This window comes from Lepidochelys kempii, chromosome 1 (assembly GCF_965140265.1).
Source record: "Lepidochelys kempii isolate rLepKem1 chromosome 1, rLepKem1.hap2, whole genome shotgun sequence".
In the NCBI taxonomy this organism is placed as follows: Eukaryota; Metazoa; Chordata; order Testudines; family Cheloniidae; genus Lepidochelys; species Lepidochelys kempii.
This window is the reverse complement of record NC_133256.1, coordinates 306,684,586-306,700,157: the sequence shown is the minus strand read 5'-3', so window position 1 is coordinate 306,700,157 and position 15,572 is coordinate 306,684,586.

Here is a 15,572-nt window from a genome sequence, read left to right as displayed (position 1 = left end):
GAGAAAAGAACAGAAGAAAAGAACAAGTCATTTTTATTTTTCTTCATCACTTTGTGCTAAGGATAGATGGAAAAAATATTTCTATACCAGACTAAGGTCTCGGCTGGAAAAGCCATACTCATGTTAGTGGGTACTTAGAGAAGTCCAGTTATCTTTAATGCGACTCCTTCTGTGAGTACGTGCTCATCGATGTGAGGAAAGGCTGCACAAACTTAAATGGGCCATCTTAGATTATTCATAACACAAAAGAATGAATGTTATACTTTCCAATCATGGCTTTGCTAGAAACTCTTAGTTCAGGCAGCATATAGCTGCATTCTCCAAGGAGCAGACCAGGAATCAGGATATGAATCAGAGATACACTATCTGTTTCCCAGTTCCCTTCTGCCCTAGAGTAATGGCGATGAGGGAGGAATGTACCCTGCACAATGCTTATACCTGATATTTCCCAGCATGCTAGCACAAACTCTGGCTGGCATGTTTAACTCCACCCATTTCCCAGATCTTTTTGACCACTCTCTACCCTGGTACTTGGGAGGGGACATAGTGGCTCCACGAAGGCTGTTCTTTCCCTCCATGCTGTTACCCAGGACATTGGTAGTGGACACAGGGGAACAAGGGAACACCTTACAACCTCTTGCTCCCTCGTTCAGGTGGGCAGGATGGTCCACAATCTGGTCCTGAGCCAGAGGGAGCACAGGAATGTGAAGCAGCATCTGAAGCCATGAGAAGAGACAAATTTATTAGTGCAACTGAAGTATTGCATTATCAAAGAGAATAAAAGCTAGTACTTGGTAATATTAACAGTAGAAAGATTAATTGCAAAGAGATCAAGCTGAGCCAGAAGAAAAATAGCAGAATGTTAGATATATAGAAAAAATAAAGAATCTCTTTCAGGTAATCAGGGACATTTTGAAGCAGAAGTAGAGAAATATGTAACAACAAGATTGTAAAATCAATTCTGTGAAACAGACAGCCAATTCAAGTCTTTAAAGATGGGAGTAATTACGGTGCCATGTTCACATTACTATAGTTAAGATGGCGTCAGCACTTCCATTATAATCGTGTAGTTCCCCAGGTTATAATTCAACTGTAAAATGTTGCTATGGACTGAAACTTGGCTTTCATAGGGAATTTTTGAAACAAAATATTTAACAATGCTAAATAGTCAGGTTTAAAGATGAGCTACAGTACGGGCCGTGTGCTCCAGCTCTTTCCAACCAAATTGTAGGAAGGGCACAGTCCTGCAGGTTTGTGATGATTTGGGGAATCTGTCTATACATAATTTAAGAATTCTCTCTGAGATTATGAACTCTCTCTATGTATTTTTATCAAGTTGTAAACTTCATTTTGAATCTGCATCTTGTTTCCCTTCTCTGCTGTCTTTTTACCTCCATGTTGAGCTACAATCCAAGGGATAATGACACAGGACTCACAGTAGAGGTTTGTTAAATCTTTAAGGTCCTCTATTCAAAGAGACGCATCCTTGGACAAAGTTGGATACTGTCCAGAAGAACCAGTCTGCCCAGGTGTGCTTCTATCTAAGCAACAGACCACCTGATGGGGACTTTGATCACCTGATGAGGCTGATTAGGTAGTCATCTGACAACAGGGGTGGAGGTTTATAAAAGAGAGGGTCTCGGCAGCTATTTGAGAGAAAGAACAGATTTCATGCTTTTCATGCGCAGGAGGAGGAGGAGGAGGAAGAAAAAGAAAGATTCTGGACTCCTTACAGGACTCTGGCCTATGCCAAAGGAATTCTCCAGAATACTGAGTTGGAGAAATGTGTGCAGGTGTGTTTATTATTTTGTCTAGATCTGTGCCTTTCTCATGCTGCTAACTAGGGAGTAATGCTGTTTTAGAATCCTATGCAGTCTGTCTGTGTCCATTTGCTGTCACTGTTGTATGTCTCTGTCATAAATATAAAGGGAAGGGTAAACCCCTTTGAAATCCCTCCTGGCCAGGGGAAAGCTCCTCTCACCTGTAAAGGGTTAAGAAGCTAAAGGGAACCTCGCTGGCACCTGACCAAAATGACCAATGAGGAGACAAGATACTTTCAAAAGCTGGGAGGAGGGAGAGAAACAAAGGGTCTGTGTCTGTCTGTAGTCGTCTTGGCCGGGGATAGACCAGGAATGGAGTCTTAGAACTTTTAGTAAGTAATCTAGCTAGGTATGTGTTAGATTATGATTTCTTTAAATGGCTGAGAAAAGAATTGTGCTGAATAGAATAACTATTTCTGTCTGTGTATCTTTTTTGTAACTTAAGGTTTTGCCTAGAGGAGTTCTCTATGTTTTTGAATCTAATTACCCTGTAAGATATCTACTATCCTGATTTTACAGGGGGGATTTCTTTATTTCTATTTACTTCTATTTTTTATTAAAAGTCTTCTTGTAAAAAACTGAATGCTTTTTCATTGTTCTCAGATCCAAGGGTTTGGGTCTGTGGTCACCTATGCAAATTGGTGAGGCTTTTTACCAAACCTTGTCCAGGAAGTGGGGTGCAAGGTTTTGGGAAGTATTTTGGGGGGAAGGACGCGTCCAAACAGCTCTTCCCCAGTAACCAGTATTAGTTTGGTGGTGGTAGCGGCCAGTCCAAGGATAACGGGTGTAATATTTTGTACCTTGGGGAAGTTTTGACCTAAGCTGGTAAAGATAAGCTTAGGAGGTTTTTCATGCAGGTCCCCACATCTGTACCCTAGAGTTCAGAGTGGGGGAGGAACCTTGACAGTCTCTGAAGAGTTAAACTGTATATTCAGAGTACCAACATGGCTGGAGCTCTGGGGGAGGATGTACTTAGTCTCTGGAGAGACTGAAAGGTCACTACTACTCCCAGGTAGGGTGACCAGACAGAAAATGTGAAAAATTGGGATGGGAGTTGGGGGGTAATAGGACCCTATATAAGAAAAAGACCCAAAAATCAGGACTGTCCCTATAAAATCAGGGCATCTGGTCACCCTACTCCCAGGAGCTAGGCAGCTACACCACAGGTATCTCAGCTTTCCAATGACCGTGCAAGACAGAGGATCAGCACCTTGAGAGTATGCCTAGAGACTGCAAGCTAGTGGTAGTCCATAGATTCTGCTCACTTTCAGGAATGTTAATGAGCACACAGGGCCCAGCAAGGTGTGTGGGTGCCAAACACAACAACCTGGGGCGTGTCCAAGCAGAGGGGGAATTCTACCAGGGCTGTGTGTGTATGACAGGTATATTGGGTTCCCATTAAAGTCAATAGTAGTTGACACTTTGCAGAATCAGACCTCTACGATTATTTAGAGCCTGACTCAGCTGAGCTATTAAGCATATGCTTAAATGCATCCATATGCATCAGGGCAATTAAGCATGTGCTGCTTAACTGTAAACGTGGTAAAATTGTATTGAAATTTAGCTAAGCAAGTGCTGAAGCACTTTGCTGAATCAGGTCTTGCGTCCCAAAAAAATACATATATGGATGGCAACCACAGAACTGGGCATTTTTCAGATGTTATCAGTTCAATCAATAATGCACAATTAAAACATGAAACTATGTGGCATAATGGGTCAATCATATGTACACATTTAAGATATGCAAAATAACTAACTGATTCAAAATACATTTTTAAATGACTTTTATTAAGAAAAGGTGTATTTCTATTCCTAAATGAATGCTTACCTTATAGGCCATTTTTGGAAGATCTTTTAGTATATATAGCATAGTATTTATGTGAGCCAGAATCAGGACAAGCCACTCTACCTTACATTTATAAAGCTCCCTTTGTTCTGAAGGATCTCAAAGTGGTTTACAAATTTTAATACTGCTTGTTTCAGCACTTTCTTATTATAGAACAAAAAAGCCTAACCTCCTGTTTACGTTACATTATTTTTGCACTGTAAGACATCCGCTGCTGGTGAACATTTCTGCTTTCCAGTTACTAAAAATAATCAGTGTAATTTAACTTTCACGGATATTTCAAAGGGGTAAATATAGGTAACAATAGCTGATAGCAAATATTTCCAGTCCTAGTGTATATCTACATATATGCATTACAGATGGGCATGTCTGTGTATCAAGCATGTAAATCATCAATTAACATATCCACTTTCATTATAAAACACATAAAATATTAGTACAACTTCAGTAGCATTTAACCTTGTGTTTAAATGCTATGCTGAGTAGGAATGGGATTACTTGTGTGTTTAAATTTAAGAAAATGCTCAAATGCTTTGCTGAATTAGTGTTTAAGGCTGACGCTGATCCTTTTGAATTAGTGGTGTTTTTCAACTGAGTTCAGTAGAAATAGGATTAGCCCTCTGCTTAGTACCCAAATTATCACGTATAACATTTAATGATTTCAGAGTGTTTTCCTTGTCACTGTTGGTTCCCTGTACTCTTCACACCCAAGCTTGTGCTCTGCTCCCACAGGGATTTCATTTTAACTATGTTGTATCGCCAAGGGTGCTCTAGCAGAGTTCTGTGCCTGTTTTAAATGGCTTGGTCTGTTAATTATTCCCTCTGCTTTGCCTCTGTGTCGCGTGTCCCTGTGGATTAGTTCAAATGCATCATATATCCCAGGAACATGTTATTTTCTTCTGTGGAGTTGCATCCCTGTTCTGATGTTCTGCCAAGATTCACTGCTGTAGAGATTAACTGCAGTATGCAGCTACATTCACAGGCCAGAGTAGAGTCTCCTGTGGTCCCCTCCCACGCACAACCACACAGTGGTCACTCACAATAGCTGTTCCTGTACTCTGGGGAGTCTCTGGGATTGGTTACACTTAGTTCCCCAGAAACAGGATGTGGAAATCGTGCATTATCATGTATGTGCTAGAGACTCAACCCTCCTTCACTCCAGCCTCTGTTGTGGGCCAAGACTGCAGCACCTCACACCTTCCCCTATGAATACCACCCCACGCCACACCTTACCTCCAAGAACCCTAGTCCCCCTATGCCTCCCAATGAGCCATTGTCCCCTCATGTAACACCCTGAGCCTCATGTGCACTAGCAGCAGTTAGCTGGACACCAACATTTAGCTGTGTGTTGCCATCTGGAAAATGGGGCCCTTTGCAGCCCAGGACTCATAGCAAGGATCTGCCTTTAAACCACTCGGACATGCCTCATTAAGAGCATGGTGCTGGAATATTGCTTTCATATGATGGGTGCTTAATAAATTCATCAATCAGTAAAATAAATGTATATATTATACACAATAGGGGAAAGTTAAGTTTCATGTGGTAACTGGGGAGTGTTATCAACCCACAGAGAAATGGGTAGAGTTGCGGCTGATGCTGAGTTTCCAAAAAAAAAGCACAGAGGAAAATGTTTAAATAATGCCAAGATAGAATACAAACTAAAAACTAACAAATCCAGCCTTCAGGCTCAGACTTCATGACAAAACTGCTCCTAATAATAGCTTTTATATTTTACTGCAGGTCTTTGGTAGAAAAGTAAGAAGGTATTATTTCAGCTTAGCCAAGATAGCTGATTAATTGATATGAATTGGATAATGAGTTGGTACCTCAGGGGTTTAATGGCTCCCATTACAGAAAAGATGGGCTTGTTGTCAGCCCAACAGCATTAGCTTTCTCTGAATTGTGAGTAAAGGGCATAAAGCAGCACTTACTTTGATTTATTTTATTAATCAAAACCATACTTATCTTATAAAGGTCTTAGTATCTCATATTTGATCTCTTCAATCTGATATGAATCCATTAGACACTTAAAGGCTGGAGCACCATGTGGTGCTCTTCTCAGACCATTCTCTCCTGATGTGACATCTGACCTAAATTTAACCTTGGAATTTGCAGGTGGAAACACCAAAAACTACACCTAAAAGAGATGAAAACAATAGTTGACCATTGAAGTCAACAGGACTTTGTGTAGGCACATGGGTCTGTTCACATGTTATAAATGGTAGGATTGGGACCAAAAAATTTCACAACTCTAGTTAAATGAGCAAATTACATCACTTGTAATTGTCCCATGGATGCCATTAAAAGTCTCAATTAACTTTAAGGAAACTTTTTAAAAATAAAAGGCATTTTCACGGATATGCAAAAAAGTTTCATACTTTCCCTAAAGTCGCACTGCAATTTATTTTTTAAAAAAATGCAAGTAATTAAAAAAAAAACTTTTGTTCCATGACTTAACTCCAAAGATAATTGAGTAATAAGCCTACATTTAGATAATACTGCTGATTCACAAAGCTCTTTTTTTGAACAGTGGAACAATAGCTGCAGTTTTGAATTCAACAGGCGAACAGTCTCAAGAAAAGAAATTTACATTAAATAATAAGATTGTACAAATCTTAGAGAAAGGGAAGAATAATTGCTTCTAGTATATATCAAAGAGATCTTCAATAAGAAAATTAAGGATTTTAAAGATAATTTTGCCTTTTATTATAGGATATTTGGTACAGATATATGTAGTTTTTTCCTTTAGTATGAACTGAAAATGTCCATTTCAGCATTTGATCAGGGGCCAGATATTAAAAGCAACAAGACCAATGCAAAAATGTGGCACCTTTTTTGCATCATCATCTGCATGGAGACCCACTGATTTCAGTGGAGGTCTGTACAGGTGCACTGGTCTCCATATGTGGATGCAATTGTAGTTTGGGGGCTTGCATTAGGGAAAAGAACAATAACTTCCAACTGGCTGTATCCAAGGGGTTAAAGAAGATGTTTGATATTCTTCAATGGCTATAGTAAGGAAATAGCATCACTCCCATTATAAAACATAGAATACTTTTGTTTACCTAGTAAATTCTACTTGGGGCTAGTAATAGTCATAAAGCAGTAGATCATCCAGGAAATGTTGCCTAATTTATGGTTTCTATTCAAAAAGGGTATGCTTCAGTGATGAGCTGCCAAAATCTTAACAACATGTTCCGTCCTCACACCACAAGGGGGTCGTTGCCCCCCCCCCGGGCCTCCTGCCCCATCCAACGCCACCGCGTTCGTTGACGCCCCTCCCCCAGGACCTCTGACCCATCCACACCCCTCCCCTGTCCCTGATTGCCCCCAGAACCGGGCAGAAGGGTCTCATGAGCCACCGTAGTGGGTGCCCACCCCACCCCTAGGAGCCAGAGGCACCTGCTGGGGGGCGAGGTGGGAAGTCCCGGTGGTGCTTACCTGGGGCAGCTCACAGGAAGCATCCGGCAGGTCCCTCTGGCTCCTAGGGGTGGAGGAGCAGCCGCTCCCCCACTGATCACACCAAAAGTGGCTCTTAGGCGCTGACTCCCTGGGTGCTCCGGGGCTGGAGCACCCACAGGGAAAATTTGGTGGGTGCAGAACCCCCAGTGGCAGCTCCCCACCCCGTGCCAGGCCCCAGCTCACCTCACCTCCGCTCTGCATCCGCCCTTGAACCCACCACCCTGCTCTGCTTCTCCGCGCCCCCCCTACCGCTTCCCACAAATCAGCTGTTCAACGGGAAGCCGGGGCAGGCTGAGAAGCAGGCCACGGCTTCCCGCTCAGGCTGAGGGTGGCGGAGGTGAGCTGGGGCGGGGAGCGGTTCCCCTGCGCGCGCCCCCCCACCCGGGTTACCAGCTGTGGCGCGGGTGGCCCACCTTGTGCTCCCCCCACCCCAGCTCACCTCCGCCACCCTCAGCCTGGGGAGGGGCGGAGAAGCAGAGCGGGGCAGTGTATTCAGGGGAGGAGGCGGAGCGGAGGCGAGGTGAGCTGGGGCCAGGGGTGGGGTGGGGAGTACCGGTGGGTGCTCTACACCCATCAAATTTTCCCCTTGGGTGCTCCAGGGCTGGAGCACCCGTGGAGTCGGTGCCTAGGGCGCCACTTTGAGCCAGTTAAATTTAGAAGCCCTTTTAGAACCGGTTGTCCCTCGCGGAACAACCGGTTCTAAAAGGGCTTCTAAATTTAACAACCGGTTCTAGCGAACCGGTGCGAACCGGCTCCAGCTCACCACTGGTATGCTTGTCATGACTTATTTATTTTAAGTATTACTTATAAAAGGGTGGTGGGGTAAAGCCATCGCATGACTTTTCCAACGAGTAAGTGGTGTTCCTGGTATTCAGCACTTATTTCTTGGGGGGAAGGAAACAGGAGGGAAGGGAAGGGAACCATGAAATTATTTGGAAAAACACATATTCAGTGCTAATGTAAATGGTGCAAGATGCATTTTTAAAGTAAAATTGTAATAAATGGCTGATTAACACATTAGTTTGGGATAGAGTGGATGTGTAAAATAAGTGGGACTTTAAGAGGCAAAAGGGGAAGAGCGGCTTCTCTTCAAAACTTTAAACTTGCAATATATTTTGTTTCCGAATAAAGTGCCTCTTTCATGAAGAAAGTGTCTGTGTTAAAGAAACGTGTATATTTCTAAGGGGGAAGTTGTTACTTTGCAGGGGGCAGGGTGTTTTCTTTAAGAAAACAAGCTTCTTGATCCTGTTGAATTTGTGTGTGATATTCATCTTTCTATTTGTCAGACACTCAATAGTGTAGATGCTGAGCAACCTATAAAGACTGTGGTGCTATCTATAGTTTTAGATTACAGGTTTTCATAAATATATAGGGGGGGACTAGTGAATTCAGAGAAAATCAGAAAATGAATATGGAGATAAAGGATTGACTATATGAGAAGATTAAAAGTGCCAACTTCATTCCTGGTGTACCTCTGCTGCTGCCTGTGGGATAGTTTTATTCTATACCATATATTTAGCTTGCCCAAGCAGTGACTAAAATGGGATAGAGTGACAGTCAATATGTATTTAGATGGAAATGTACAAATACTAAGGGGGAGAGTAATTGCAGACCAAAGGTGGGCAAAGTTAACCATCAGCAGCACCATTCATTTCTTCTCTCTTAAAAGAAAAATAAAATCTTAAGAAATTTAAAGCAAAGTAACTACAAGAAAATCCTGAAACTTACTCAGTCCTTATTCATGCCTCTTGTCATAAATATAAAGGGAAGGGTAAACCCCTTTGAAATCCCTCCTGGCCAGGGGAAAGCTCCTCTCACCTGTAAAGGGTTAAGAAGCTAAAGGGAACCTCGCTGGCACCTGACCAAAATGACCAATGAGGAGACAAGATACTTTCAAAAGCTGGGAGGAGGGAGAGAAACAAAGGGTCTGTGTCTGTCTGTAGTCGTCTTGGCCGGGGATAGACCAGGAATGGAGTCTTAGAACTTTTAGTAAGTAATCTAGCTAGGTATGTGTTAGATTATGATTTCTTTAAATGGCTGAGAAAAGAATTGTGCTGAATAGAATAACTATTTCTGTCTGTGTATCTTTTTTGTAACTTAAGGTTTTGCCTAGAGGAGTTCTCTATGTTTTTGAATCTAATTACCCTGTAAGATATCTACCATCCTGATTTTACAGGGGGGATTTCTTTATTTCTATTTACTTCTATTTTTATTAAAGTCTTCTTGTAAAACACTGAATGCTTTTTCATTGTTCTCAGATCCAAGGGTTTGGATCTGTGGTCACCTATGCAAATTGGTGAGGCTTTTTATCCAACATTTCCCAGGAAAGGGGGGGTGCAAGTGTTGGGAGGATTGTTCATTGTTCTTAAGATCCAAGGGTCTGGGTCTGTAGTCACCTAGGCAAATTGGTGAGTCTTTTTACCAAACCTTGTCCAGGAAGTGGGGTGCAAGGTTTTGGGAAGTATTTTGGGGGGAAGGACGCGTCCAAACAGCTCTTCCCCAGTAACCAGTATTAGTTTGGTGGTGGTAGCGGCCAGTCCAAGGATAACGGATGTAATATTTTGTACCTTGGGGAAGTTTTGACCTAAGCTGGTAAAGATAAGCTTAGGAGGTTTTTCATGCAGGTCCCCACATCTGTACCCTAGAGTTCAGAGTGGGGGAGGAACCTTGACACCTCTACATATTTCTGTTTAATTTAATTGGAACTTCAATTGGAATTTTGCCTGAGATAATTCTGAGAAAGAACTAAAATATTTGACTGCCAGCATAGTGCAACATTATGGTTGCAATTTAAAAATTTAAAAATTATATAAATTATTCAAACCAACTTGTGTACCAACTGTACTCTTGGCAATCCCATTATAGTCAGTGGGATCATGTGGTGCGTACATCAGCCCAGAATTTGCTCTCATTTATGGTCCCACAGTGACCATAAATCAGTCACAATGAACATACATATTTCAGCATAAATTTGACTGTGTCTTGTACTATATAAATAGTAATATGAAGTCTTAACTAGTAAAACAAGATGTGTACTCACTAAATTACCAAACAGTAGGAATGATAACTTCCAATTTTCTCAAAAAGAAAAGGAGTACTTGTGGCACCTTAGAGACTAACCAATTTATTTGAGCATAAGCTTTCGTGAGCTACAGCTCACTTCATTGGATGCATACTGTGGAAACTGCAGAAGACATTTATACACAGAGACCATGAAACAATACCTCCTCCCACCCCACTCTCCTGCTGGTAATAGCTTATCTAAAGTGATCACTCTCCTTACAATGTGTATGATAATCAAGTTGGGCCATTTCCAGCACAAATCCAGGTTTTCTCACCCTCCGCCCCCCCCCCCCCCACACAAACTCACTCTCCTGCTGGTAATAGCCCATCCAAAGTGATCACTCTCCCTACAATGTGCATGATAATCAAGGTGGGCCATTTCCAGCACAAATCCAGGTTTTCTCACCCCCCCCCCCCAAAAAAAAAAACCCACACACACACAAACTCACTCTCCTGCTGGTAATAGCTTATCCAAAGTGACCACTCTCCCTACAATGTACATGATAATCAAGGTGGGCCATTTCCAGCACAAATCCAGGTTTTCTCACCCCCCCCCGCCCAAACTCACTCTCCTGCTGGCAGAATGCCACTAGCCGTCACCTTCAGCCCCCAACTAAAACCCCTCCAACGCATTATTAAGGATCTACAACCTATCCTGAAGGATGACCCAACATTCTCACAAATCTTGGGAGACAGGTCAGTCCTTGCCTACAGACAGCCTCCCAACCTGAAGCAAATACTCACCAGCAACCACATACCACACAACAGAACCACTAACCCAGGAACCTATCCTTGCAACAAAGCCCGTTGCCAACTGTGCCCACATATCTATTCAGGGGATACCATCACAGGGCCTAATAACATCAGCCACACTATCAGAGGCTCGTTCACCTGCACATCCACCAATGTGATCTATGCCATCATGTGCCAGCAATGCCCCTCTGCCATGTACATTGGTCAAACTGGACAGTCTCTACGTAAAAGAATAAATGGACACAAATCAGATATCAAGAATTATAACATTCATAAACCAGTCGGAGAACACTTCAGTCTCTCTGGTCACGCAATTACAGACATGAAGGTCGCTATCTTACAAGAAAAAACTTCAAATCCAGACTCCAGCGAGAAACTGCTGAATTGGAATTCATTTGAAATTGGATACTATTAATTTAGGCTTAAATAGAGACTGGGAGTGGCTAAGTCATTATGCAAGGTAGCCTATTTCCCCTTGTTTTTTCCTACCCCCCCTCCCCCAGACGTTCTGGTTAAACTTGGATTTATGCTGGAAATGGCCCACCTTGATTATCATACACATTGTAAGGAGATTGGTCAGTTTGGATGAGATATTGCCAGCCGGAGAGTAAGTTTGTGTGTGTGTGTGGGTGCGGGGGGGTGAGAACCTGGATTTGTGCTGGAAATGGCCCAACTTGATTATCATACACATTGTAAGGAGAGTGATCACTTTAGATAAGCTATTACCAGCAGGACAGTGGGGTGGGAGGAGGTATTGTTTCATGGTCTCTGTGTATATAATGTCTTCTGCAGTTTCCACGATATGCATCCGATGAAGTGAGCTGTAGCTCACGAAAGCTCATGCTCAAATAAATTGGTTAGTCTCTAAGGTGCCACAAGTACTCCTTTTCTTTTTGCGAATACAGACTAATACGGCTGTTACTCTGAAACCTTCCAATTTTCTGACTCTGCATATCATTTCCAACTATAATATTGTACTAATGTAGCTCTTAAACACTGAATGCCTGTATAGTGTACCTAAGGCCTATTTTTGATCTTTAAGGAATACATGCTATAAACACTTACACATTGTTTTACCACTGTTATTGATATGTGTTACAAATGCTTCATCCATCCTGTGTCATAGACCACTCTTAAAAGTGAACACTGTCTGATGATTTCTAAGTGCAGGGGTTCCCAAACTTTTTTCACTCTGAGGCCCCACAGTGCAGCTGCAATAGGCACTGCAGTCCATCCCCCACAACCCCTGCTTCCTCCCCCACACCAATGCCTTAAGCTCCCTTCTTTGGCCTCACGCCCCAGACCCACCCTGCTCCTTGTTTCTGGACCACAGTGGCTGGAGAGTGGCAGCTGCTGGCCGGGTGCCTAGCTCTGAGGGATGTGCTGCCACCAGAAGCAGCGCAGAAGTAAGGGTGGCAATACATGCAACACTGTGGCTGATTTATGATCACTGTGGGACCAATGAGCAGATGGTAAATATTTCAGCATACAGGCCATCCTTACTTCTGCGCTGCTGCTGGCAGTGGTGCTACCTTCAGAACTGGGTGCCCAGCCAGCAGCTGCCACCCTATGGCCACCCAGGCCGGGCTGCATAGGGAAGAGTTTCTGAATTCAGGCACTCCCCCGGCCACACACCCCCTGACCACCATACCCACAGGAAGAGAGGATCAAGGGGCTGGCCCAGTGGCTCCACAGGGGTGAGCCCTGCTGCCTGTGCCTCCTCATCAAGCTGGCAGCTCTGGACACAATCACCCACCCCCTGCCCGGCTGGCTAAGGGTTCCAACTCCAAGCTTGTCCACCGTCCACCCCTAACAGCCCCGGATTGTGTGGTGCAGAAGCTCAGAGTGCGAATGACTGCAAGTCCGCCAGCCACCCTGAGAGTCCTTGCTTCTCAGGGCTTGCCTCTTCTCCTTACCCACCACCTCATGGCTCTGCTTTGCCGTCTGCTGCCTGTCAGGGGTGTTGGATTCTGCCAGCCCTGAGTGAGGGTCATTGCTGGCTGCCACTCCACCAACGTATACATTTTTGAGGGGAGGGGCAATGCCCTCTGTCTCCCCCAAATTCTGTCCATGGTGGACCACTCAGGACTGTGTCATGGCCCACCTTTGGGCCATGGCACACAGTTTGGGAACCCCTGCCCAAGTACATAAAGCCTCTGATCCTGTACTACTGGAGTTAATGGGAGTTTGCCCATGGACTTCGGTGAAAGTAGAATGATGCTCCAAAGTAGACCTTTTCTTTGTTAAACCACACTAAAATCCAGAATTTCTCTGACTAGATTGATGTAGCCAATCAAAGAACATGAACGATTGTACTTCTTCCAGTCTAATTTATATAGTGAAATTACTCATGGTGTTAATATACTTGTGCTAGTCCACTAGGCCTCAAGTCCCATTATTATCTGTTCTATCCTGAATCTTCCTTTGTTTGATTGAAATTAGAAACTGCTATGTCAGCTGTTGTGCTCATTTACTCCTGCATAGCTATGCCTCAAGCCAGGACTCAGTGCAGTTCTCTCTGGCAATGAATCAAAGGGTAGTATGGATAGGGAAGTCCTGTAGGGGAAGAAAAAATATGGAGCTAGTCATTTTTACCTCTTCATAAATATCCCATATTTCTTGGATCTCAGTTTCTTCATAGATTTCAAGGCAGAAGGGACAATTGTGATCATCTAGTTCAGAGGTGGGCAAACTATGCCCTGCGGGACCATCCTGCCCGGCCCCTGGGGAGGCTCGCCCCCGGCCCCTCCCCCACTGTCCCCCCCCTTCTCCAGAGGTATGCTGCCACGTGGGCAGCACGGCTTGCGCCTGCCCACCTCCCAGACGTTCCAATAAGCCTGTCCTGCCACCAGCATGGTATGGAGGTGGGGTGGGGGGTTGGATAAGGGGCAGGAGATCCCGGGGGGGAGTCAGGGGGCAGTTGGATGGGGCGGAGGTTCTGGAGGGGGGGGGCGTTCAGGAGACAGGAAGCAGGGGGGGTTGGATGGGGATGGGGTCGTGAAGGGGCAGTTAAGGATGGGGATCCCGGGAGGGGGCAGTCAGGGAACAAGGAGTGTGGGGGCGGGGGGTTGGATGGGTCGGGGAGGGCCTGGGGGGCCTGTCAGCGGGCAGGGGTGTCGATAGGGGTTGGGGCGGTCTGGAGACAAGGAGCGGGGGGGTTGGATGGGTCGGGAGTTCTGAGGGGGGCAGTCAGGGGGCAGGAAGTGGGAGGGGGTGGATGGGGGCGGGGGCCAGGCTGTGGTCAGGCTGTTTGCGAAGGCACAGCCTTCCCTACCCGGCCCTCCATACCGTTTTGCAACCCCGATGTGGCCCTCGGGCCAAAAAGTTTGCCCATCCCTGATCTAGTTTGACTTCTGTACCGCACAGGCCATAGAACTTCTGCAAAATAATTTCTAGAGCATATCTTTCAGGAAAAACATCCAATCTTGATTTAAAAAATGGTCAGTGGTGGAGAATCTACTACTCCCCTTGGTAAACTGTTCCAGTGATTCTCACCATTGAAAATGTATGCCCTACTTCCAGTCTGAATTTGTCTAGCTTCAACTTCTAGCCATAGGATCATGTTACACCTTTCTTTGATAGATTGAAGAGCCCATTATTTATATGTATGGGCTGTCGATTAATAGCACTCACGTGATTAACTCAAAATATTAATCATGATTAATCACACTGTTAAACAATAGAATACCAATTGAAATTTATTAAATATTTTGGCTGTTTTCAAATACATCAATTTCAATTACAACACAGAATACAAAGTGTACACTGCTCACTTTATATTATTTTTATTACAAATATTTTCCCTGTACAAATGATAAACAAAAGAAATTGTATTTTTCAGTTCACGTCATACAAGTACTGGAGTGCAATCTCTTTATCATGAAAGTGCAACTTTCAATTGGTTTTCTTTGTTACATAACTGCACTCAAAAACAAAACAATGTAAAACTTTAGAGCCTACAAGTCCACTCAGTCCTACTTCTTATTCAACCAATTGCTAAGACAAATAAGGTTGTTTACAATTGCAGAAGATAATGCTGCCTGCTCCTTGTTTACAATGTCATCTGAAAGTGAGTACAGGTGTTTGCAATGCAGTGTTGTAGCTGGCATCACAAGATATTTATGTGCCACATGCACTAAAGCTTCATATGCCTCTTCATGCTTTGGCCACTGTTCCAGAGGACATGCTTCCATGCTGATGACGTGTTCTGCTTGATAATGATCAGAAGCACTGATCAAAGCAATGTGGACCAACGCATGTTCATTTTCATCATCTGAGTCAGATGCCACCAGCAGAAGGTTGATTTTCTTTTTAGATGGTTTGGGTTCTGTAGTTTCTGCATCAGAGTGTCATTCTTTTAAGACTTCGGAAAGCGTGCTCCACACCTCATTCCTCTCAGATTTTAGAAGGCACTTCAGATTCTTAAATCTTGGGTCAAGTGCTATAGCTATTGGCTCAACAAGAAGTAGGACTTTATTTTATTTTTGAATGCAGATTTTTTTGTACATAATTCTACATTTGTAAGTTCAACTTTCATGATAAAGAGATTACACTACAGTACTTCTATTAGGTGAATTGAAAAATACTATTTCTTTTGGTTTTTACAGTGCAAATATTTGTAATAAAAA